At 43.5% G+C, this 27,105-nt stretch overlaps 1 protein-coding gene across 4 annotated transcripts in view; it reads left to right on the top strand.

The window, feature by feature from the left end:
- LOC138266884 (phospholipid scramblase 3-like) overlaps nucleotides 1-27,105 on the top strand; it is an 88,771-nt gene that overhangs the window by 11,617 nt on the left and 50,049 nt on the right. The window lies entirely within an intron of this gene.

Here is a 27,105-nt window from a genome sequence, read left to right as displayed (position 1 = left end):
CCTGGCCGAAGGCGGTGCACGGTGTGGGTTTGTCTGCCTGTCAGGGTTGTCCACTGGGCTCACCACACACAGCTGAAGGCTGGTTTTAGGTTAAAAAAAAACTAGAAAGTCACTGAAAAAATAAAGATTAAGGTAACGTTATAGTTGGGTGAAAACTTCAGTGTCAACCTTACGTTCTAAACATTCAAATCTTCACTCATGGCATCTCTGAAATCATTGATAATATCACTGCAACATTGCAATGAAATTATTCAGTGAGAAAACTGTGGATGCAGGGACGCAAGTTATAGTTATTTGAGATAACTATAACTGGTGAATCTCAGTGGTTCTGTATGTTTTAAAAATGTCATTGTCACTGAAATGTTCTCCTAACTATAACGTAACAGCTTTGAAATAACCCTTAGCAGCACGTTTCTAGTGATGTGATGCAGTTTCCTTTAGTTGCATCAACCGGGCATTTTATCGGTTTTGTTTGTAATGCAATGTTTCCATTAATTGGAAAGTGGTTCTTCGGGTATTTCCTGAGACTGGATTTCACTGCTGCCTTTGATGCCTCCGTGTGCTGCTGTAGTTATGAGGCACTCCCAGTCCCAGAATCTTATATCTTCAGATCTCTTGGTGGTGCCCAGATTCAAGAAAACAAGGGTGGGAGGGAGAAACTTCCTAAAACTTGCTGTTCAAAGTATGGAATGCTCTCTCAATAAAGATTCGCTTGATCATCGAATTGATTCCTTTCAGGAAAGCATTAAAGAGGGTGCTCTTTAAGCAGGCATTGTTGTGAAGTTAGTGGAGTGTAACTGTATGAATATTGTCCCAGCTGCCAACCCGTAACTCTGTATGTCACCATGATCCTACAGGCATACTCTGGCCAAAAAGAAGCAATATGGTGTCATTTATAACGTAGCTGGGAGTATGTGTCAAAAGGGAAGGGACTCCAAATATTCTTCAAAAGCCCACCCCCAGTTCTAATAATGACTCAGTGGATACGTTTGCACACTAGGAAAGCCTGACCAGAATAGTATGTTTGGCAATCATGGATATGATTTCATTTTTAAAAATGTTTAAATACGTCGAGACATATATAAACATATTGCCAACATAATAGAATAATTATGAAATATTCTGAGGGTGGCCTGACAATCTTTTTACCCACTGAGGGGTAGAGGCAGCCTTAAATAGTTCAAAGACCACTGCTGGATTGCTGCTTGTTTTTGCTTAATTATGTATGGTTTCAGTTTGATGTCTGGAGGGCAGCTAATCAAGCATTCTAGAGGTGTTCTAGAGGTGTTGAAACAGGGTGGTTTCGCTTGCTGTTCTGTTTTATATTTGCCTATTATCTGCTTAGTGTGTCTCACTGGCTGTTGATCTCACAGTCTGAAAGGCTCTTACGTGCAGACACAGATGTGGAATATATTTCATGTTTGAATTATAAGTGAGTATTAACATGGAAATATTACAATTGAAACAAATTGTTATAATGTACTTTGATATGTTTTTGTGGTTTACACTAAACTAGGCCCCTTTAAGGCCTCGGCTCCATCTTTGTAAATATGGCTGCTGTTTCATTATGTTCTTTGTTCTTTTCTTCTTTTGTTTCTCACTTGGCACCACACGCATCAAGGCGTGCACTGCTTATTTTGTATGACTTTTTTCTAAGGACTCGCCGGAGGAAGCCTTTTGCTACTCTCCAAGGCACTTCCTGCTAGCACACTGTATTGTATTCATTCACAACTGTTCTCAGTTGTTTATGTAACGTGTTTCTTCTGACATATCCAGATGACATTAGGTCGGAAGGGGCGATTCAATATTCATGGAGTGGAATAGTGCTAGATGGTAAAGTTAGATCACGTTTTAGAATATTGCAACATGATTTGTTATAATTATGCTTTTTCTCAAACCCTTCTCACTTTGCTGTTTCCATCATTTCTGAAATTTGCTATATAAACTCTTTAACTTGAGGTTCAGCCAGAAACTCTTTGGTGACTTTTGAGTTTCTACTCGAGGTGCTGTTTGATTCTCTATTGATTTGTTGCACAATCTGAGCTTAGTCTATTTCCCAGATTTTGCTTAATGCTGTATTTTATTTGAACTCTAAATGTCTTTATCGTAATTGATTTCTAGGTCTTTTGACTGATTTAATGAGAATCGCTGCTGCATTTCATTTTTCTATTTTCTGTATTGCACTTTTAATTTTAATAAACCTTCATGTTTTTTTTTTCAAAATTTCAGATCTCTAACTCCCTTTTTGAGCCAATCCTTTCTTTTTGAATTTTATTCTTAAATACCCTGTTTAAATGTTGTCTCTAGGGACATGTTACCTGATAAATCTTGAGGTCAACTCCCTCCCCGACCCTGCAAATTGGGCGCCACTGTAGTGGAGATTATCTAAGAGATAGCAACCCAACAGTGATGTCAGGTCAGCCAGGGACATTTTAAGGATTTTGGGGCCCATGGGCACATATGTTTTGGGGCCCCCTGTTCGAAACAGCTTTGAATTTATGATCCATTTTCAGCTTTTTCATGTCCTCTTTGGTCTGGTCACCGACACTGACGGGGCACACTGGTCCAAATTATAAATGTGTTTCCATCTAATATTCAGGGATAGCGACGTGTGTTTTCAATATTGCAACACAGCAGCTCACTAATATTACTGCAAAAAATCCATGTGACACCCCCCATTTCTCATAAGTGTGGTCCTGATTTTATCTAAAAGGAACTTTTTTTATTGATGTTGAAAAACAAATAACACTTCTCTGCAAAATGTCTGTAATAGACTCTCACACATCACTTGTATTAAAAATAAATTAAGGGAAAATTTTATTTTAAACAATCTAAATTGAAGAATCATTCAAGGTCATGAGGGCAGGACTGTGTGGTGAGCACACCTGGCTCTACCAGGTGTGCCCTGGTAGGGTCCCTGGCCCAGAGGCCACTTTTCCCATGCCTTAAAATGTCTCTGAATTCAGCAAAATGCCAGGGTCAAGTTAGTGACCTCACATACCCTTTAACCTCCTGTTACATCACAGGGTTGACCCCTGACCTCTTTAGCCCTGGACAGTCTCGTGTGTGCTGCTGATGGGCGGGAGAGGGATTGGAGTCTAAAGCAGTGTATAGTGGCTCTTGAATATTTCTGTCCTGCCTCTGCCTTCGTGACCTTTGATACCGGTAGTAGCTAGGGTCATGCCAGGAGTGCCAGAGGGCACCCAAGGGACCGACGCCCATGAAAGCAGCCAGACCACAGCCTGCCTGGAAGTACCTTGGGCGTTGCCCAGTTTATGCTCTTCCATCACCCTGCATCAGTTTCCGGAAAAGTGTTTAAAATATATTCTGTGGCATCTTCTCCCTTGGCAAACACCAGGGCTTTTTAACAACGTGCAGCCGGCGTTGGTGGGCGACCGCACTGCAGATCGGGCTTTCATCTCACTGAGCAATCGCCTGATGACCTGCATTTCACTCTGGGGTGGGTGATCTCTGCACCCAAGACCACAAGGGACAGGGGCATGTGTGCACATCTCTTAATGTAACATTTTATTTATGTGTTTATTTATTTAACAGTTTTAGGCAGCGTTGAGGACCGAGGTATCAGAGCGCTGTACACAGAATAGCAATGATGCAGTGGTCCTAATGGCAACATAACCTGGAAGATGAGTGGTCAAACAGGTAACTTAACTAGATGATACGTAAGTGGATCACAGGGAAGGACTAGTTATAGCAGCGTGAGGAAAGTGAGACGTGGAGCAGCAGATCTGCCAAGTTTCCCTGGTCCATCCGTGATGTGCTTCTCTAGTCCAGGGTTTTTATTGGGATTGTGGTACTTGTAGTCCTGTTTATCCCATTAGAAAACATGACTTCAAGCCCCAGAATTCAAAGGAAAAAAACCTGGACTGGAGCAGCACATCACGCTTGGACCTGGGAAACCTGGCGGCTATGGAGCAGAGGACAGGAGAGCTGGGGAAGAGCAGGGCGAAGGAGGGGGTGGCAGTGAAGGGAGGGGGAAGTTGTGAAGAAGGATAAACTTTGAGCTTGTAGCAGTGGGAGTGGCAATCAGGGTGTGGGTCGGCACACAGTTCTTCATTTGATTGTGGATCTCTGGTAGGGCACAACCACAACACCCCTTTCCCCTCACCTACTTAGGACCTTACTTTTCCAACTCTAGGATGCATCGTCCTTTCCCACTTTGGCCTTTATTCCCACATATTCTCCATAATCTATTCACCAGGTGCCTGTATACGTGTGCAGTGCTCAACATAACCACTGACGACTCTGCTACTTCCATGAAAGTGGTAGTTAAACTGTTACCGCAAAAAGCACAGTGGGCCAGAAGTGCTAAATTCTTATTTTTCATTTCCTTAGAAATCGTTATTTAGGAAATGCAAAATGGAATGTACAAAAATAGCAATTCCCTTAATAGTGATTCCTAAAGAGTAGAGATTGCTATTAGGAAATCACTATTTAAGAAATGCTAGGCCACACGCTCCAGTGGCCCCTAAGGGCCATTGGAACAAGTGGTTTTGGATTTCCTAATTTGCAAATTACAAATAATAAATCACAAATTAGAAAATGCAATATCCAGGGTGACTATGTCCCTAAAGCACCTCCCCCCCCCCCTTGATGCACCCCAAAAACAGGTGGTGTACATGTTATGCGCGCAAATGCCCTAAGGGCATGTGCATACTACATGCAACTTTAAAAAATGCATTTTATAAAATTGCATATGGTTACCATCGACTTGGAGTCGATGGTAATGGCATTTCTAATTGCCGATTTCACATTTAGGAAATGCCTTGTACATGTGCTTAAGATTTGAGTATTGCAAAATGCAATTTATACTGGGTAGAATTGGTATTTTTCGATTCCCTAAAGGCCTTAGAACACACAGAAATTGCGATTCGGCCCATTAAGAGATGCAAAATCCTTTGGTACATCCAGCCCAAGTTCACAGTAAATGCATGCAACACCTTTGTTTTCACCAGCAGTGAATGTACTGGATAATGCTAGTCTGCTGGTATCGGGGCCTGTGGTGCCCCTGCTGCGCCACTTTTGTTCCCTTCTTCTTCCTGCTTCATCAGGGCAATAAACGGAGCACTCAACTGGTAAAAAACTGCTCTAAGGAAATCTTTTGTGTTGTTATTTTTCAATGGTTTTATTTGTTTTATTTTTGAAGCTCTGCTTCTGATAGGAGCAAGAGCTCTCACCACAATACTGAATTTGTCTCAGGTTATTTAGACTTTGTACGGAGCAGGCAGGGCTTGAGTCGAGGGTAGACGCAGGTAGACGCCGTCTGCCCACTATTTTCAGAGGGTAGATGCTGTCTATCCTGCTGCAAAGCTGGCCGCTTTCAGCAGTGACACATTTTTTTTTTACTCCGGAACATTTTCCGCAGCGCATGCGCATTGTCTGCTTTTGTTTCGAGCAGCAGCGTGCAGGCAGGGAGGAGGCTTATCAGATTCCTGCTGGGCCCATAACAAAAGCTGAAGTTAAAGGGCCACTAGGCCTCCTTTTTTTGGCAGGGAGCTACAGAGCCTCACGCCTAGATGCAATGGAGGGAAAACAAAGTCTCACATCTTATCACTTCACAGGTACTTAAGAGAGATACGCTTTTGAATTTGTTCAGGCCCTGTATATGAGAGATGGGCATATGTCAGATGTGTTGGTCTGTCCCAGTATTTGAACAAATACCAACTTAAATACCACTATTCTGTTTTATTTCTTTTATGGTGCTTTAGCACTACTGTAGTGGTAAAGCGCTATAAAAGAAATAAAACAGTGGTATTTAAATTGTTATTTGTGTACGTGTGATGTAAAGCGCTGTGACACCCTCACCTTCATGAGTAGTGCCACTACTCATCCTAATGCAGGGTTTCAGAGCGCTTTCCATCACACATACAGTATATGTGTGCACATCATTATACAGGATGTGTTGCATAAGACCGGGAGAGATACAGGGTGTAGGAGCAACATGTCCTTCATAGCTCACTGTGCTACATTAGAAGGATTACTATTTATGAAATACAAGCAACAAAAGCATCTCTCTCTTAAAAGCAGTAACTCACTTTACTCATCTTAATAAAATAAAAACAAAAATCTGTCACCTGTGTGTTGCATAATGTGCTTTGCAGGGGACATATTAACCCTCTATGCTACTTTGATTCAAAAGTAGGACTAGGCAAAACATGGATCTCTCCAGCAAATACTTTATCCTTCTGAGTTAGCTTACCATTATTATCATTCCCTGAGATTTAGTTGTCACACAAGGATCTCTGCAGCGAGTGCAGTAACCCCATGAGATATTTTAAAATACAGACATCCCAAACGTTTAAGCTGAACAGATTTACTGCCACATTTCTCCTTGTTGCTAATTTCTTTGTGGGAGGGTTAAAAAAAAAGTGAATGTATAATTGAGGCCCGGATTTTCGCTCAGGATTGCATCAATATTGTGGCACAACCCCAAAGAAAAATCTAATTTCTTAAATATTGTAATGCTCTCAAATGTACTAATAACAGACCTACTAAACATATGAAAGTTCTTAAGCTCTGATGTCACATCCTGTGAGGTTACTGGTTATGATGCCACTTCCTGTGTTGCCACATGTGATGTCATACTGAGTGGTGAGAAGCACTGTGATGTCACGCACCATGATGTCACGTGCCATGATGTCCTTGGCAAACTGCCTAACTTGGTTAGTTCCCTCACTTCTCATTTTTTTAGGACTTGTGCCCTGACAGGAAATGTTAATTTGTGCGGGTTGCCAAATACTGGAATATTTTTTAAATAGCTTTGTGCTATTTTCAGGGTATTGAGTTAGAAGTTTTTGTTGGCAACTTTCTCAGTCAGCTCAGAGCCGCACTGTGTGGTATGACCGAAGCACTTAAAAGAGCAGGTTTCTCACGCACATTTTCACACTAACCGGCCTCCGTTATTCACCTGCATTGCAGAAGCTTCTTTGAAGGATTCTCAGGTTAATGATGAACAGTTCACACAGAGCGCTAGCATGTCCCTATGACCCATTTTAAAATCCTTTACATTGCTGGCACTGGAACTCATGAGCTGTTACGCATGAAAGTGTTGCTGGATTAACACACTGGGCTAGTCATCCATCACTTTGTTAAATTCCATTCAGGTTTATCCAGCTTGTGTGAAATACACCTAGTGGTAAAATGCCTCACTGAGGTTAAAAAAATTGGGGGGTTTGGCTCCGAGCTCTTTGAAACTCTTGACAGGCAGGCTTTTCTCCAAAAGCCACTCCAAGTGCCATAATTGGTGCCTCCAATTGCACGAAATGCTACTGTTGTGCACGTGTTTTGCAAGTTTTAAAACTGAAGGTGAAGTAGGATTTCCTGGAATAAGTGACAACCTTTTGCCTACGTGATCGCAGCTAAGAGCCTGATTTAGCTCTGGGCGGAGGGAATACTTTGTCACAAACGTTACCGATGTCTCGTTCACCTTGTTACGATCCCCATGTGATATGACGGGATCGTAATTCGGCGGATGGGGTATCCGTCACGTTTGTGTTGGAGTATACCCCTCCGCCCAGATCTAAAACCGGCCCTAAGTCATGTGTATACGAAAGGGGGTAATTGCAGTTTCAAGCATCTTTATTGCAGTGTGTTAACTGCTTTGTGCTTGGTGCCAAGTTTAGTATAACACAGACTAAAGTATTGATCAGCATAATACTTAAATCTCTTAATAAATTCAAGTGTGCTCATGATGGACAAACTGCACATGCATGTCACTTCCTGTGATGTCACTTCCGGCGGTGTCACGCTTGGTGGTGTCACGCCCATTCTGCCTAACTTGGTGAGTCACCCTACCTCATTTTTTTTTAGGACTTCAGCCCTGAATGCAGGCAGCAGCAGTGCAAGCTTCACTTGTGTACAGACCAGGTAGTGCACCGGAAAAGGTTGTGTGAGCTTTCCTAATTCAGGAACAGATCCATTGCTAACGGTTGTGCATGCATCTCTCACTCACTGCTGCACTAAGGCAGGTACAGCACTGTTCCCCCACCCACATAGAGAACACGTATAGGTTCAGTAGCAGCAGCAGTTCGGAGAGCACCAGGACAATCCTTGGAGTAACAGTGCAAGCTTGTCTTAAACATAGGATAGGTGTAGTACAGCAAGACGCTGTGTGATGTTCCCTCACACAGGAACAATTACATTGCAATTGCTTGCCCCCCCTCACACACTGCTGCACAACAGGCCAGCAATGTTCCCTCGCATACAGAACAGGTAAATGTCCGACCGCAGTGGTGCAAGCTTCTCGTACACTCCCTCACTTACTGCAGCACAAAACCGGTACAGGCCAGCAATGTTCCCTCACATACAGAATAAGTAAAGGACCGATGGCACCGGTGCAAGCTTCTCTGACACACACACACACACTGCAGCACAAAACCGGTACAGGCCAGCAATGTTCCCTCCCATACCAAACAAGTAAAGGGCCGACATCAGCTGTGCAAGCTTCCCTTATCAGGGACTGATGTAGCTCAGTAAAAATCTGTGTCATGTTCCCTCAAACACGAACAAATGTATTGCCACTCACTCCCACACTGCTGCACAATATGGTCACCACTTTATAATTTAATTTAAGGATGCGCCACTGTTGGCCCTTAATTTTCTGCTTTAAACATATACACGTTTGAAATACATTCTACAGTAGAAAAGCTGACTTCCCTAAGTCTCCAGTTCTCACATGGTAATGCCAACTTCAGGACAATGCCACTTACTAGAATAGTCAAGCTAAACACACAACGTACAACACTGAAAACCAACATGGACTTATATTTAAAATGCATGCCAATGTGCAACAAGGCAAGGGCTTTGGTAGTGTTTTAGTCAGACAGGGAAACAAATTAACATACATTATTACAAGCATATGTGTGTGTGTGTATATAAACATACAGAATTATGTCCTCAGTAGTGCACCCATTCTTTACTGTTTGACAGCTCTCCCTCACTGCGAGCGGAGTGTTTGCTTTGACTTGGTGGGAGCTGTCAAAGCTCCTGACAAGTCAGAGCAAATAGCTACATCCCAGGGTTGGGCACCTCGGAACATAACAGGAGCTGGCCCTGGGGGGTGGTGCTCCCCAGGGCAATCCGTGGCTCCTCCAGGGAGGCCGTGCAGCCCCCCTCGAACTAAAATAGCCCCAGGGAGGTGGTGGTCCCCGTGGCCTGAGGGTCCAAAATGGGCCCCATATCTGTTTTTTAGAATGTGCCACGGGGAGGTGAACGTCCGCAGGGCTGCAGGTGGGCCATATTACATTGGCCCTGGGCACAAAATCTTTGCTCAGTGGAGATGGTGGACCCCAGGGCTGTGGGGGGGGGGGGGGGGGGGGGGGGGGAGGGGAGCTTTGTGGCAGCCCGCACACATCTAAACCTTCGCCCCAGGGGTGGTGGTCCCCGGGGCTTTGGCATGCACAGGAGGGTGGTCCCGTGTACCCCGACTCCCTATTTTTCACTTGGCCCACCCAGAGGCTTCATGAAGGGGTTGCAGACCACCCATTTGTTTTGAAAATCCGCCGATCCAGATACCTGAATTTTTCCGACATTTAAAAAAAAAATGCTTTTATTCCCTTGCGGGGTCCCTCTGAGACCCTAGCACCAGTGCTAAGGGGTCAGAGTGTCACAACTAGGCCCCTTTTCTTTTCATGTTTTTTACTTTTTTCCTGGGATCTGACAGAACCAAAGTCCCAAGATGGCTGCAACACTTTATATATATATATATATATATATATATATATATATATATATATTTTTTTTTTTTTTTAAACTCTAATTTCTCCAAAACTACTGAACAGATTTACTCCAAGTCACAAAAGGCGTGCTTTCGGGACCAAGGTCTAGCTTTCTGCCAAATTTGCTGCCATTCCATTCAGCGGTTCGGCCTGTAATCATGTACAAAAATGTTTAAATCCCATTGACATAGACTTGGTAAAAAGTGTTTTGGAACCCCCTTTCTCTTGGTCCCCACTTGACAGATCAGAACATGCAAATGATGATGCACCACAGGACACTAAATTAAAGAGTCCAATTTTTTAAATTGAGTCCATAGAAATCTTCTTTTTATTTTATTTTTATTCTTTTTGAACACAGCCCATATTCATAGCATAGCACAGCCAACACATTTCGTCCTTTAAAATAGGACTTCTTCAGGGCTATAATTTCGGTTCATCATGTCCAACCACTGTAATCCATCCAGTAACAATGTCAAACACCTCCACTACCAACACCAAAACTCGAGTACTCCACGTTCCCCCATAACAGGTGTCTGTGTGCTGCAAGAATAATAAAAAGAACATTTCTATGGACTCAATTAAAAAATTGGACTCTTGAATTTAGTGTCCTGTGGTGCATCATCATTGTATTGTATTGTAATCGTATTTATATAGCGCTTACTACCCCTGACGAGGCGTCGAAGCGCTTTTCGATGAGTAGCACGCTACTCCGGTACCCAACAAGAATTAGTGATGGATTAGTATAATTTTATAAGGAGTACAGTTTTAGTATTATTATGAGTTAATTTGAGTTGCGGATATGAGAGTTTGTTAGTTAGATTGACTGGAGTAATGGAGGGGTGGAGGAGGAAAGAAATCCAGAAGTGTTAATTGGGAGTTTATCCTTCATTTACTCAATCCAAAGGCTTGAGATGAATAAAAGGGGAGCGGAGGGGAAAGAGGATGTGGAAGGGTTAGGGAGAGCATAGTAGCAGGGTGAGATGAATGCAGGAGAATTTAGTGGGGTTGTGTGGGAGGTCACAGAGGTAGAGTGAGGTTTGGTGAGTTAGATGTGGAGGTGGAGGGAAGAGCTTAGGCAGAGATATTTAGGAGATGAAAATGGTCGAAGGGATTTGGGATGAGTCCGAGTGAGAAATGGAGCCATGCAATGATCCACAAACATGCCAGGCACAGAAACAACATATACACATACATACACATATATATATATATATATTTATATACACACACACATGAATACACACACATATGCACATACAATACATAATTAGAATCATGGGTAAAAAATACTTAGTCAGACAGGTTTAAAGGAGTGTGTGTGTATTTTATTGTTATTGGTTTAGTTTCTGTAAAATGAGCATCGTGTTCTCAATGTTTTCCTTCTCTAGGAATGCACCTTGGCAGCAGATGCGGTATGAGTGCACACAGTTTTTAATTTAATAATTGATATAAAGGAGAAGTAGGGGTTAGGTGCATTAATTACTAGCCCGCTGCCATGTGTTAGGATACCATTTGACAGATCGCCCTGAAACTTTCTAGAAAGCAGCTGAACTGACAAAGGAGTAGGTTTTGAAAATGTTGTGAAGTTTCGTCAAGGAGTGCCAAAGTTATTGGCAACGCAAAAAAAAACGCACCATATATGGTAAGAAAAACAAAAAGTCTATAGTAAAAAGAAGCCCTAAGTGTCGACCGCCACTAGGTAAGATATATATATATATATATATATATATTCTTCAATCCATGTATAAACTTCAGTCTCTGGTTTCTTTATAGTGATGCACTTAGTCACTGATTATTAAAAGACGCCAGAATTTGACTATTAGAAGTTATTACAGATGAGTTCTGATGTCACAATGGCAAGGTGAAAGGCAGGTAAGGACACGGAGCAGCAGTTTAAAGCTACAAAAATAAAATTTTGCTTTTCTTTCTTTTGTTCTATTTTTCATCTACAATGGCGACCAGAGAGCACATGTTTATTTTGCACTCCTTAAATAGAGGAAAGGTTTCTGGTGTGTTTCATTTTGCACTACAGGTTTTAGTTTTATTTTCATGTATGAAACATGCTCACTTTTTCATATACAAAAAAAGACCCACACACCAAAGTTTGAAGTGGTTTGTGGAAAAGTGATGATGTGACCATATATTATATGAGATAAAATATCCCTGGCGTACATGATAATTTATTACAAGTCACCTTGGACTTCCACAATCTTATAAAGGAGGTCGGCCTTCTGCCTCATTCCTCTGTATTGTTTTGGAACTTCTTGGTCACTTGCACTATCCTTATAATGTACAGCAGGTGGTACTTTATTTTATATATATATATATATATATATATATATATATAAATATTTTTTTTGCCTAGGAAGCACTCATACTGTTCTATTGTACTGATGTGCTATATGTAAACATATCTCTCTCTCCCCCTCTATCGCTGTCTCCCAATCTCTCTCTCTCTCTCTCTCTATATATATATATATATATATATATATATATATATATATATATATATATATATATATATATATATGAAAAACAAATTGCAAGCATATGCTGCAGCGTTTAGGCAGTGGAATGTATTTCTTGTTTTTCATTTTGTGCGATATGCTTACAATGGAAAAAAGTGAACCCTTCGCACCACCATGCCAAAGTCAGACTATTGGCCATGCCAATGCTTGTTTTCTCATGGCTACGGGCATCAGAAGTGTTGCGCACACACAGCCCTGCTGTGAAATCGTTTTCTTCCTGCACATCTCCTCCTCATGCCCTACAAATCTCAAGCGACCTGTTTCTTGGCGGTTTCCATCATAAATGCATTATTGGAATGTGTGCGCCTTAATTTCAGGCCTACACTTCAGTTTTCACTCTCCAGGATGTGAGCCAAGATGCTTAGCCAGTACTCATTAATCCTGCTTGTTGAAGTTCAGCCACAAAATACATTTTAGGATTAAACCACGTGCACTTTGAGAGATGTGTTGTGAGCCCTTGTTTTTATGTCTGCAAAAACAAAAAAATGCATAGTTGTTGGCTCTATGAAGTACTTTCCTTCTCCACGTCCTACCCCCAGGCTTCTTCCTGAGGTGCCCTATCCTGGACCAGGGATGGCTTTTTTGCTCACAGGGGTGGCCTCTTGCCCGCAAGCTAGGGTGTTGTGAATGTGACATGCAAGTCCTAAAAGAAAATAGTGGGGAGGGTAGTAGCATAGTCAGTGGACAATGACGTCACCAGGAGTGATGTGACATCACAGGGAGTGAAGTTACTGTCCTATCATATGCATCCCCTAAAAGCGGCTTGACACCTTTTACATGCAGTTTTATTCTACAGGATATATGAATGTGTGTCAGTACGCAGACCTATGTTTAAAGAATAATAATATATTGAAATATAAACATTTAATAAATTTCCTATTAAGATTTTGTTTTTAAAACATACATATCTGTCCTTCAACTAAACCTAAATCGAGCAATGCAGAGATTCCATGTGAATCTCGAAGATGGTTATATTTTTAACTCCTCAGGTCGATGTCAAGGTTGACCTGTGAAATAAAAGGCAATTATTAGTGATGTGACGTGGTGCATTAAGGTTTGTGCTTATTGTAGGTTTTATCTGAAATGACTCCTAGACCTGTTTGGAAACAGAGACATTCATCCTGGATACTTTTTTGTGTTTAGAGGTTTCAGTTTGTAGAGTTGATTGAACCCTGGGAGTCTGTTTCCACCCGAAATGACAGGTTTTTGGGCCATGTAATCAGTTGCGCTGTAACAATTTTGAGTGGGGGTGCTGTCATTAATGTTATAGCACTGAAATCATAGGTATTATGAAAAATCCAAACGTCACTCAAAAAACTAGTGAGCAAGTCAATCAATCAATCAATTTATAAAGCGCGCTACTCACCTGTCAGGGTCTCAAGGTGCTGGGGGGGGGGAGCTAATGGTCGAAAAGCCATGTCTTGAGGCGTTTTCTGAAGGCCAGGAGGTCTTGGGTCTGGCGTAGCTGGAGCGGTTGGGAGTTCCAGGTCTTGGCGGCAAGGTATGAGAAGGATCTTCCTCCGGTGGTGGTGCGGTGAATGCGGGGGACGGAGGCGAGGGCGAGGCTGGCGGAGCGGAGCTGGCGGGCAGGGGTGTTGAAGGTGAGTCTGGCGTTGAGGTGGGCCGGACCTGTGTTGTGGAGGGCTTTGTGTGTGTGGGTGAGTAGTTTGAACGTAATCTTCGATACGGGTAGCCAGTGTAGCTCTCTGAGGTGGGCAGATATGTGGTTGCGACGTGGGACGTCAAGGATGAGTCGGGCGGAGGCGTTTTGGATACAATGCATTTTCTTTTGTAGTTTGGCCATGGTTCCTGCATAGAGTGCGTTGCCGAAGTCCAGTCGGCTGCTGACTAGGGCGTGGGTGACTGTTTTTCTGGTTTCAACTGGAATCCACTTGAAGATCTTGCGGAGCATGCAGAGGGTGTTGTAGCAGGAAGAGGAGACTGCGTTGACCTGCTGAGTCATGCTGAGTCAAGGATGATGTCCAGGTTCCGTACTTGGGTGGTGGGGGCAGCTCCGAGGGAGGTAGTCCACCAGGGGTCGTTCCAGGCGGAGAGGTTGCTGCCGAGGATGAGGACCTCTGTTTTGTCTGTGTTTAGCTTGAGGCGGCTTGATTCCATCCAGTTGGCGATGGCGTGAAGTCCCTTATGGAGGTTGTTTCTTGCTGTTGTGGGGTCTTTCGTGAGGGAGATGATCAGCTGGGTGTCGTCTGTGTAGGATACTATGTTGATCTGGTGGGATCGTGTGATGTTGGCGAGGGGAGCCATGTAAACGTTGAAAAGTGTTGGGCTGAGGGAGGATCCATGAGGGACGCCACAAACGGTTTTGGAGGATTTGGACAGGTAGGGCGGAAGGCGGACTCTCTGGGTTCTGCCGGAGAGTAAAGAGGAGATCCAGTCGAGGGCCTTGCCGCAGATCCCAGTGTTGTGGAGGTGTGTTTGAAGGGTGTGGTGACAGACGGTGTCGAAAGCTGCGGCAAGGTCTAAGAGGATGAGCGCTGAGGTTTCGCCTTTGTCGAGCATGGTCCTGATGTCATCTGTGGCAGCAATAAGTGCAGTCTCCGTGCTGTGGTTCTTGCGAAATCCGGATCCAGATTGGGAGGTATCGAGCGCTTTGCTGTCTTCCATGTAGCGGGAAAGTTGGCTGTTCACGATTTTTTCAATGACCTTCGCTGGAAAGGGGAGGAGGGAGATAACCCCATTATCTACCGGCCTATCTGGATCTGCTTTGGGTTTCTTCTACAGGGCGTTGACGTCGGCATGTTTCCATCTCTCCGGGAAGGTGGCTGTCTTCGATCTTTCGACGGAAGTGAGTGGCGAGGGAGTTGCAGAGTTCCTGTGATGGCGAGGGTTCGTGGGAGCTGGTCCTGTGGTTGGAGAGTTCTTTGATGATGCCGAAGAGCTCTTTGTTGTTGTGGGCGTTGGTGTCTATTCGACTTTTGTAGTTGGTCCTTTTGGTAGTGCAGATCAGCTGGTGATGTTTGCGGATGGCAGTCTTGAGGGCGGTGTGGTTGGATTTGGTGGGTGCAAGGCGCCAGGTCTTCTCCATTCTTCGACATTCCCGTTTGGAGGCCTGCAGGTCGGGGGTGAACCAGCTGGCCTTTGGTCTGTGGTGGAAGTCTGAGGGTTGTTTGAGTGGTGCGAGGGTGTTGGCGCAGTCTTCTAACCATTTGTGCAGGTAGGTGGCGGCTGTGCTGGGGTCCTGGGAGGGCGTGCCTGGGTGAGGGTGAAGATCAGCTGTTCTGTTGAGATTCTGTTCCAGTAGCGGCGGGGGCTTTTAGTGGTGAGGTGGTGAGTGACCGGCTTCTGAAAGGAGAAATGAATGCAGCGATGGTCGGTCCAGAGGAGTTCGGTGGTGTGGCTGAAGGAGACGTGGTTGCTGGCTGAGAAGATGGGGTTGAGTTTGTGTCCTGCGGTGTGGTTGGGTGACATGACGAGTTGCTTGAGGCCGAGGTTGGCGATGAGGTTGGTGGTGTTGATATCGTTGTTGTTTTCTAGGTGGAAGTTCAGGTCGCCGAGGAGGATGTAGTCCGTTGAGGTGAGGGCTTGGGAGCTGATGACGTCGGCGATGTCTTTGCAGAACTGGGGCCTGGGGGTCTATAGACCAGTGTTCCTCGGAGGGTGGTGTTGGCGTTGATGTGGATTTTGAAATGGAGGTGCTCAGCACATTTGATGGTGTTGTGGGAGCTGGTGGAGACTCTTATGGTGTTTTTGTGGACTACGGCGATTCCTCCTCCTGGTTTTCTTGCCTTCTGGTGATCTTGTAGTTTTCTGGTATGGCTATGGCTATGTCTGGTTCCGAGGCCGAATTCATCCAAGTTTCGGTGAGGAATACGACGTCGGGCGAGGATGTGGTCAGTAGGTCCCAGAGTTCGATTGCATGCTTGTGGACGGAGCAGGTGTTAAGCAGGATGCATCTTAGGCGGTTGTCTGAGGCTTTGGGTTGGAGCTTGGAGGTTAGGTTGCAGGTGAAATTGCAGACTTTGCAGGAGAAGGGTCCTTTGGTGCGCATCGGAGTGGACTGGAAGCAGCTAGAGAAGCGTCCTGGATTGAGGGCGTGGAGGTCATCGGCAGTGTAGTGGTGATTGGTGGTAAAGGGGGCGTGTTGGCCAGGGGGTCTGGCGCTGGGCGGTCTTGGCGCAGACGGGCTTGCCTTTGGCGCGCCAGCGGCGCGTCCGCTGCACGCGTCCGCGCTGCAGCCACCATAAGAGGGGAGGTGGGAGGGAGTGGCAGCTGGGAGGAGGGAGGGATCGTGAAATGGGAGAGCAGAGGGGGGGTGGGGCAGCAGGGCTCTGAGGTGGGAAAAGGGAGCGGAGAATTGAGGTGGAGGGAGGGGGGCGGGGACGCAGCAGCGAGACAGAGATGAAAAACAGGGCAAAACACCAAAATAGAAATGGCACCTGAGTGGAGCAGCGGTGAGGAGGAAGTGACCTGCCTGACAGAAGCAGGGTCAGAGTTCGCTTCTTTCACCGCGCTGCGGCCGCCATAGGAGGGGAGGTTGGAGGGATCGTCAAATGGGAGAGCAGGGGGGGCGGGGCAGCAGGGCTGCGCAAGTGAACTGCGCCCATTTATCAGGAGAGTGGTAATGGTGTAATATGTAGTGACGGGACCTCCTTTATTGCGGATGAGGCTCGCCCCACTGCCAAGAGTCAGCAGATGTAAAAAAATGATAATAAAACTGTTTTATTGTAATTTTTATTTTTCGCTGTCCCGTGTGTAGGCTGGGCTATTCTCTGTGGAGAAGGAGTGGTGGGCACCGTAAGTGCGCATGTCAGTTTGGTCTGCTGAGCACAGCCAAACCGACATGCACACTTAGATTTCTCCAGTCCTAGCTGTGTTACTCAACCAGTTGGAGAAGAGGCATGCAATCTGCAAAACAGCTCGCTCAGACCAATCCCGGCGCTTCTCTTATGCTGGGTACTAGCATTACCAGCATGAGAGCAGCGTCTGGATTGGGTGTGGAGCCTGTGCAGAGTGACCCATGGACTGCAGAGGAGCACCTAGGCGGCGAACTGCAGGTAAGTACTTTAATTTATTTTTTTCCCCTGCGCTGCCCCATCACTTAGTATTGGCAGCAGCTGGTGGTGCATTTTGAAGCACTGGTGTGGTAGTGCACTGTCATTTACAGACAGCACATTTTCCTTGAATTGGCACTAAATGTGCATAGTCAAGCAGTTTTACTGGAAAAACAACAAAGGAAATCATACTAATGGATGGTAATCGAGTTTCAGTGAATATTTAGTGCATCACCAAGTAAAGTGGCTTGATCTGTTTTGATCATATTAAAATCTTTGCTTCCATTACTCTTCAAAATTGCAAAAAAAGTGTTCAATAATACGTTCCTAATTGGTAATACATTTTGAAATATGTCTGTAGTTCATTTACAGGCATTTAAATGTTGTGTGCTATAAAAAAAACTTGCAACCTGCAGTCTTTCCTTTCACTTCCTGTACCCCAGCACGTTTGTCACCTAACTCAGTTTTACAACATCCTCTCACTTTGTGGTCAGAGATGTCTATATGGCTTGCAGCCAGGTGCTGCATCCAGCCCCACACAGGCCACCACCCGGAGACAGACAACCGCGCTCGGCCTTTGTTCATGAGTGGGGTTGACCACAGGGCCTGGCTTGCATCCTGACCCTGCGTCCGACTCCCCGCAGGCAACCAACTCCATGCTGCACACATGACCTTAGGCTCCCCGGGCCTATAATGGCTCGGGGAATGGGCTGCATGCCTCCTCCCCTTAATTAAAAAAATGTGGCCTCGGGGGAGGGAGTCCCCTGAGCTGAAAATGGTCTCTTGAAGAAGGGCCAACTAAAGCTCTTCTCACTGTTTTTTGTTTTGTTTTTGCTGCGAGGATCGCAGCAAACATTTTTTTTTTATTGTTTTTTTTTTTTTTTTTTTTAATTTTATCCCCAGTAGGAAGTTTCAATGGGTCGCCCCTCTGACTCCCCTGCTCCCTATTTTTTATTTATTTTTTAAACTTCAGGGCAAGGTACTAATACCCCGAGTTGTGTAATGGCTGCCACCAACATTTTTCTCTTATTGCTGGCAGCCAGTCAGAGCGCTCGCTCCAGCAAAAGTCTGACTCCTATGGGAGCGAATTGGCACAAGGAAAAAATAGCTCCCTGGCCAGTTGGAACGCTCTATTTTTTTTAATTGGGTTATATTCGTGCTCAGTTAAGTAAGCATCAGCCCAGTGCTGCTGTTGACTGGGTGGCCACTAGAAGGTCACGTGTACTTGGAGTATCGCTGCCTTAAGGTGTGTTTTTTTACTTTATTTCCCTTCCAGTTTTCTTTCTCTCCCAATGCATTGTGGGTGTAGGCGTTATTTGTTTTGTACTTTTTAGACCTCTGTGAGCTGGCAGTGATGGTCTGGGGGAAATATCTCTTTGCAGCACTTATTGGTATTTTCTTAGGTTGCCTATACGTCCCATACTATTAGAATATTCGGTTGTTTATAACCTGGTGTTAGGGAATGTGAAACATTTATGTAATTAGCTTTTGTGTAATTATACAAAATTTGGAGAAAATTAAGCAAAATTACAGGTAATGCAGATCTGTCGTTTCGAGCTGTAGTTTAGCACAAAGAGCGTTACCATGTTGTTTTTTGTTGTGAGAATGCATTTCATGGTGAAAAATAGCACAAAATGCCCAAGTGCCTTGACCAACAGCCGGTCGTATTTTGGCCATTTGTGGAATTCATGTGCGCTCACAATAAAATTTTGCTGTGAACGGCATTATGGCGTAAATACGGAAATTGCCGGAAGACGAAATTCCCAAAATTACACTTATTACTCCGGCATAATTTAAATTTTACACCCAACCTGGTGTTAAAACTAATTTGACACCAAGCAGAAACTAGGTCAAAATATTTGTTAAAGTTGATTTGAAGCACAATGTGAACAAATGTGTATCACATGATCACCTACAGTGAGCATAACTCATTCAAATAAAATAATTTGGGCTACTGAAATTTACATTTGTATAATGGGCTGCCATCTTTTTCAGAAAAAATTACCAGCCATTTGTTTATTGTTCTTTGTTTTTTAAGGGCTGAGTATTAGTATGGGAAAAATAATTTGTGTAAAACTATCTGTATTTTTTGTAACTTGGCAATTATTCTTTCTTTGTTTTAAAAATCATTTATACATAGACTGCACTCACTTTTAAAGTGATTTCTTCATGTGTTTTCTGCTTTAGTTGTATATTTTAAAGGGGAAACAGCACATGTTCCAGCTTTTACTATTTTTTTTAAAACTGGCATGATCATGAAAAGACAGGGCAGGCCGGTCGAATACCAGTCAGGTGGCAACGCCTATCCTCTTTGAAGGATGAATGGTGAAATAAGCAGCTTTATTGGGGGGAAACCAGAAAGAGAACAGGGGATGTTAAAACAAGGTGCCTACCACCCATGATCCCATGCATGTGCTCATCCAGGGCAGTATTTTATTTGCTTTTGGTATTTACACTTTTGTTTAGCGCAATAAAAATTCAAGACTACAAGTACCAGAATGCAAAGAAACACTGGCGGGTCGTGCGGGGCAGCAGCTGCAGCACGGGCTGCATCTGTTCGAGACAGGACGCATCATGGTGTTACTACAGGCACTCCACCTTAATGCCACCAACCTCTAGGCTGGGGATGGCCTCAGAAAGAGGGACATTGTTGCACATTGTTTATCTCTTCTCTGCTTCTCTTGGGGTTGTTTCAGCTGCTGTTGCTGGCTTCTTTGTGGTAAATAATGCTTTTTTATCATGCCATGCCAAGGAGTGCTAATGTTCACCCATTGGCAGTGAAATGCTTGCATCTGCAGTTAAAAGGCAGTCTCTGTCCTCTCACTCTCTGGGCTGTTTAACCCTTGATTGCCTACAAGAAACAAGCATTTGCAATGCAATGGGTCTTGCGTTAGCTCAAGTTAGAGCTATTAGCGTTTTAAATTCCTAACTGGACTTTTTTTGCAACATAAATTGAAAATGAAAGGTAAAACAGGTGACATAAGCAAGTCAATTCAAAGTGCCACGGCCGCTATGAGTATGAGCTAACGTTATTGGCTCCCTGCGTGAATGTCTAGAAAGGATAGCGGCTGGGATGAAAGGCAAACCGAAACCGGAGGAGGGGCCATCACACGCTGTTACAGGAGGAAGCGTGATGTAGTGTGATGGTCAATAAAAAATGTTCACATAGTGATATCGCCTCGGAGGGAACTCAGCACACAAAGGAGGGACATTTTACAAAATGCACCAATAAAATGAAGCATTAAAGACGGAAACAACAAAGAATGCATAGCAACAGTGGGTGTGGTTAAAAGCCCACAAAGAGATTGCAACAGGACAGAGCGCGTGCGCTCTCGACCCTAAAAAGGCAGACTGTCAGGGTCTGAATTTGATTTTGTATTTCACAATTCTGCCACAGGGCACTATGACCTATGATACTGTCCATCACCGCTCGGTCATCGGCAACGTGCTGCATTGTGAGACTTGTAGTTTGCTTTTAACACTTTCATTATGGCTCTAAACTCTAGAATTCAAAGTGCTGTTGGCTAAAATGCCAGAGTAGGCCAAATGCATTATATGTGACATTGAGACATTTAACTTTTTACAAAGTGTTCAAGTCTGTTTAAAAAAATAGCTTGTTTCACATGTAAAACCAAAAGTAAACTGTGCTTGCATATTTTGTGAGGGTTCACTCTTTCATTCACATCATGTATTAAAATAAGCATTGCCTGTGTGAATCATTTTATCTTTTCTATAGAGTAAAATTTTATATGAGCTACACAACAAAAGGTACAACATGGACAGCAGCGGGGCAGCCTCCCCCTGTATCTCAGTAAGCAAAGGACAGATGAGTAGCAGGATGGACATCACACAATTCTTTCACATACACTGTGCTTAATTTTTTGCCGGTTGTTGTCGGTAGGTCCCACCAACACTCATTTTTGGGGACCGGCACTTATTTTTCCTTATCAGGTAATCCCAGCAAGCAAGAGAGAGAATAACACACAACCAGGAAAGAGGATGGAAAAGTAGATGAAAAAAGGCAGGTACAAAGGGAGAAAGCAGGAATCTTCAACAGTGAGTTAAAGGGGCAGCAGTGTCTGGCAGTGGATTACAGAGGCCTGAGGTGAATTCAACAGGACGCAGCCTTGGTATACCACACTCCGATGCTTATTAGTACTGCCGGAGCAGAGCTTTGAGCACCGGCACTCAGTCTTTTGCAAATTAAGCACTGCACATACTGGAGAGGTACAACACAGGTGGCCAGCAGAGTAAAGAGAGAGTATGAACAGTTAAAGGATGCTCTCGGTAAACAGTCCTAAACATAACAAGAAGTTGTAAACTCCTGGAAGAGACAGCCAAACCTCTTATAGAATGACCTTACATCCATGTACTCACACAGTGTGACAAACCCTCACCTTCCCAGTGTGCTACACTGCATCTGTGGGTTCCACATCGCACACCGGGAAGTATCCAGCGATGATCCCCTTCAATGGCTGCACAGTTTCTGATGGGTTCCATACTTTGGGTGGTGGGGTTAAGTTCCTTATATTGATATTATTGGTCTCCCTTTGTTAGACTGATATTGAAGTTGTGTTGGTGAGCTACAAATATTAACACTGGTGCCTGATCAGCACAAGATTAAAACCTGGAAGATCAGGTGCATTCAGTATATCCTTTTTTTTTTTTTTTTTCCACATGACAGAGCAACAGCAGTGCAAATACCTCTTCTTCACAGAACAGGGACACCTTGGGCAGAAACATGTACATGGAGCTCTGAATATCCTTGCAAATTTGGTGATTACACCTCTCAGGAAATGAATCCTCCACTTTGCACTCCTGTGTGCGTTTGTTCACGGTGCACACGGTTGTGCGAGGGTCATCCCTGCCCACTGCAGCACTGCTTGATTTCTACACTTGTGGGTACCCACTGCTTTGTAGACAAAATGTATTTGGCACCGACTGCCATCTTCTTATGTCAGCAGAGGGTGCTGGGTACCAATGCATGAGTTAGAACAGGGCTTTGCACCCCCCCCCTCGGGACGATAAATGCATTTCTGTAAATGGCATTAAGAATATAGATGTGTAATCACAAGCACTGGCAAAGCCAATAGGTCTGGCTTTGGCCACCAGCCTTCTGGCAATTCTTGTTGTGTCATGGTTTTTGTAAAATTTTGGGTATAGGCCGAACACTCATCAATGTAAAAAAAATAATTCTAAAGGCAAATAAGTTTTTTTTGGGTGTTAAAAAAAACACACACATTTCCACAGTCCTCCTTGGCACGGAAGGGAACTACCTTGTGTGTGGATGTGTGCCTTGTTAAAGGGTGACATGCCACAACTCCATTCAAAGTGCTGTTGGTACTGATGTCAGGAAGTGGCTGATGTGGGCTCATATATTGCCCCTTAATGCATGTTTGAGTAGGTGGGAAAAATGTTCGTGACATCAGCCACAGATTAATGGGTGACGTCTGGTAGAAACCCCTATAGGTAGCTATGTTATACTCATTATTTTAGAAAAATCAATACGTCTTGGCTAACACAGACCTAAAAAGTCAATCAATCTGGCATTGGCTGCAAGCTTCTTGTCTTAAAGGAAGAAGACAGAAAAAAACAAGGCACGAATGAAAGAAGGCAAGATGAGGAAGAAAAAAGAAAGTAAAGAGGAAAAAAAAGAGAATGAAAGAATTAATGAAGGGGAAAAAAGAGAACAAACAAGAAAGAAAGAATGGAAGAAGGAATGAAGGGGGAAAGAAAAAATAAATAAGGAATGAATGAAAGAAGGCAAGAAAAAGAAAGAAAGACAACAGGTTAGAAAGAGAAATAATGAAAGAAGGCAACAGAGGAGAGAACGAAGGAAGAGGAAAGAAACAAAGAAAGAAGGAAAGACTAGAAGTAAGGAAAGAAATAAGGGGGAAGGAAAAAGTAAAAAGAGGATTACTTAATACAGAACATTTTCAGGTAGACACAATCTTATCTGATATGCTGTGAAATAAATAACAACAATCAGAAAACCGAAGCACTCAAAAGGGAATTTACAACTACATTGGCAGGAAATGGGATCTGATAAAGAAAACAAAGTGCTTTAGAAGCCTCCTGCTGTCACATCAGGCTCTAACCACAAAGGGAACACTATAGTAATTATAAATCAAAAACAGAAATACTGGCACTGAAGGGAACTGCCTTGTGTGCAGATGTGCTCCTTGTGAGAGAGGAAAAAATAGGCTGACCCATTGCCTCATGCTGTATTGGGCGGGAGGAAAATGTGAATGACACAACAGCAGACCAGTGGGTCAAGAGAGGTGGCTATAAGTCCCTTCAAGTAAATATATTATACATATTTTAGTAAAATCAAAAGATCTTGGCTAACACCAGACCTAAAATAAAAAAGTGATGAAAGGAAAAAAACTATCCCGTGCCCCCAGACCATTGCACAGTGTACACATGTCTGCCCTGAATGCAGGCCCTGCACTTGACTCTCTCTGTGATGCACAAATTCCCAGATGCATCCCTCCGTGAAACCAGTGTGCAGGGTGTTTTGTGCCCAAACCGTGTTTAGTTTGAGCCAGTGGTTGCAAGTACGTGGCGCCAGCACTTATGATTGTGCATCTGGCATTTACTGCAAGCAAAAGACACTTATGGGAAAGATGGATGAAGAGAAAAATGAAAAAGCGTCACAAGGGGAGAAAGCAGAAAGCTGCAAGAGTGCGCTGATGGGGCAGAAAGTGGATGTAAATGGATTATGGAGACACAAGAGGGATTTAGGATTACACTGCCTCAGTATTCTGTACTTGCAGATTTAATTACAGCAGCCGTGAGTTTCAGAGGCGAGCTTTGAGCACAGGCACATTGTTATTTACATATTAACCACAGGCCCAAAGTGGTGATTCTGTCAAACCTGTTCGCCTATACGACTGACTGTTTTTTCATAGTGCACATTACCTCTGGATGTCTCTTGGCACTGTTGACCACAAACTTTACCGATGTAGTTTAAGGTGCGCTTGTCACTCGATTCAACACCTGCTCCGGCAAATGAAGCAAATGTCTGTACCTTTCTGTGAAAAGAGGGCAGACCGTCTCTCAGGGCCACTGTTAGCACGTCGGTCCTTATTTGGTCCTTATATGTTAATAGTTAAGGGGACGTGTTACAGTTCGATGAATCTTTTGACTACGCTTAGAGTAATTCCACCATAAGTCCCTAAACTCAAAACAATTTCAGCATCATAATCAATGAACATCATCAAATATCTCAGGACTCAATAATCCTCACGCACCATGACCCATTTGGTCATGAATAACCACACCAGTTAGTAAAATTTAGAATGTTTATTTCCCCAGCTTAACAGTCTAAAATCACATACGTCAATCTCAAAATCAGCTCATAAACAAACACAAATAGCATTGGTTGACCAAATCTTCGAAACAATCTCAATTTAATTAGCACATTGACCGCCAAGCATTCTAGAATCACGGTACAAATCAATAACAGGAATAACTGTGCATTAGAGATAGCATACATTTAGTTCAGTAAATAAACAAATACAAATGATTTTAGTAATAAGTTGTCAGCATCCACAGTGTCTGTCTGTTCTTCAGATTGGAATAGCATGTTTCGGCTTCATGCAAAACAGTTTTAGTAAAAAATAATTTGGAAAACATCTAACTACGGCTCAATCAAATAGCGGTTAGTAAATAGAACAAAAATTATATCTACAACCAAAACAATAGCATTTCGTTATACCTGTCCTCAATGTGGATCGGCAAGCTGCAATTCTCTTCATTAGTTGGGCAACCGTCTTGTCTTCTTCACAAAGGGCAATGAAAGGGGACGGCTCAGACACGGGGGTATCTACGCAGTCTGAACCAGAATAAGCAATCTCCGAGGGCAGCAGCAAATTAGTTAGCCATCAAGCTTCAAACTTAAAGTTAAGAATAAGGTAATCAGGAACTGTTCAGCTCTCAAACAGAATAGAATGAGAATGGCAATAAGAACAACCCAAAAAGTAGAGAGTATTTTCCTCTGTGTAGTCGGGTTAAGTCGAAATCACCTAAAGAACTTCCCACATTACCATCGTACAGAAAATCATACGTTTACAGTCAATCTAATTAGAGCTTAAGTTCAAATCTATGATATAACTAAACTATCTTTCACACATTGATGATTGGCTCTTCTGTTCCCGTCGTACGACTCGTCAGGTAACTTTCTCGTATCCACCCATACTCTAGTCAGGGCGTCCATTGGTAGTTCCTGGGAACATCGCAGTCTCACGCATCAAGTCTACACGTGTATCCTTTTGAGTAGAACATGATTCTAAGGCCGTTCCCATGAGAAAGTTAAAGGCTACTGCTACATGTTGGGTCAACTTCAGCTTGAACAATCCATCTTTATTTTCTAGACATGAATTCACAATTTTATTCAGACATTGCAGTTTAATATGAGGCTGTGCAATACTTAGGCCCAGATCTCACTAGCTTAAGGTTTACAATTAATAAGCAAGTACATAGCATCAAATCATTAATATAACCTACTACTACAAAAAAATTATATGTGTATGCTTGTGAATGAACATTAGTATGCACTTATTAAAACATTACATATTTTACGGCGGCAGCTCAAGTGGCAAATTTTCCAAGTTGCACATTATTTTCTGTGTTAACTAAATTCTATGCAAATTCATAACTCATAATACATAAAATTCATTAGTAATAAGTTCAGCATTCACACCACCACCACCTCTGATCTGGTCACTCCTAGGCCTTTCCCCCTTCACTTTTCCACTAGTGCTAAAGTTACCGGACAGTGGCATGTCATCAAGCCTGCTGTGCGCCATTCCTGCGGTTTAGTCTGAAAATCCAATGCATTCTGGGAGATGTAGTCCTGGGTCACTTTAGAAGCACAAACTGAACTTAGGACAAAATAGAACATTGATTTGTAAAGGAAAAGCCAGGGCTTGAAAACTGCCTCCTTTGTACCATGGCACCACTCAGTAACCAGAAATAGTGCACGTGCAGTGCCAACTATGAACTCACCAGTAACACAAAATAGTGCACGTGCAGTTCCAACCAAGGAGTCACCCAGTAACCAGAAATAGTTTGTGTGCAGTGCAAACCAAGGAGTCTCCCAGTAACCCAGAATAGTGCACGTGCAGTACCAACCACGGAGTCACCCAATACCCTAAAATAGTGCACGTGCAGTGCCAACGAGGGCCCACTTTAAATTACGGTGGTGTAATTTATAAAGTGGAATTCAAAACATTTCCTAACATTTTGTTTACTTTTTGGTCGCGGAAGACTAGTTTTAACAGAAAGTGACGCACAGGATTTTTTTCTGCTTGAACCAGGCTCCATGCGAGGTTTTGTGTTTTTTATTTTTCAAAATATGCCCCTTGCTTGGAATTAAAAAGTCATGAAATACCAGCAAATTCCATTTTGTTGTAATAAAAATGTACATGGTTTCGCTTCTCCCGTGCACCCAGGTTTACGAGTGTGTGTACCTCACAGTAGAAAAGAACCATGAGTAGTGCTTTGAAGCCAGACGTGCGGGGCTGACCAGAATATCCAAACAAATAAACAGCGTTGAAGCCTTATTTGAGGCATTTCACTTCATAATTAGTAAGCACTTTGCATTCTGGGAGGTGTAGTTCTTTTCTCATTATATCCACCGACTTAAAATCGCACCGCAGAAAGCGCTCTCTTGGGGCCATATGTACGAACACATTTTCCCATTGACACAGAATGGGAAAAACCCTTTGCTACATCTGGCCCTTGATGTATTGGAGAAGCACTAGGCGCCCTTCAGTAGATGTATATTTTTCTTTGTTGACTCACCCGATCCTGACCACTCCCCGTGCA

The sequence above is a fragment of the Pleurodeles waltl genome, chromosome 12, assembly GCF_031143425.1.
Source record: "Pleurodeles waltl isolate 20211129_DDA chromosome 12, aPleWal1.hap1.20221129, whole genome shotgun sequence".
NCBI lineage: Eukaryota > Metazoa > Chordata > Amphibia > Caudata > Salamandridae > Pleurodeles > Pleurodeles waltl.
This window is presented reverse-complemented; position numbering and strand designations above follow the sequence as displayed.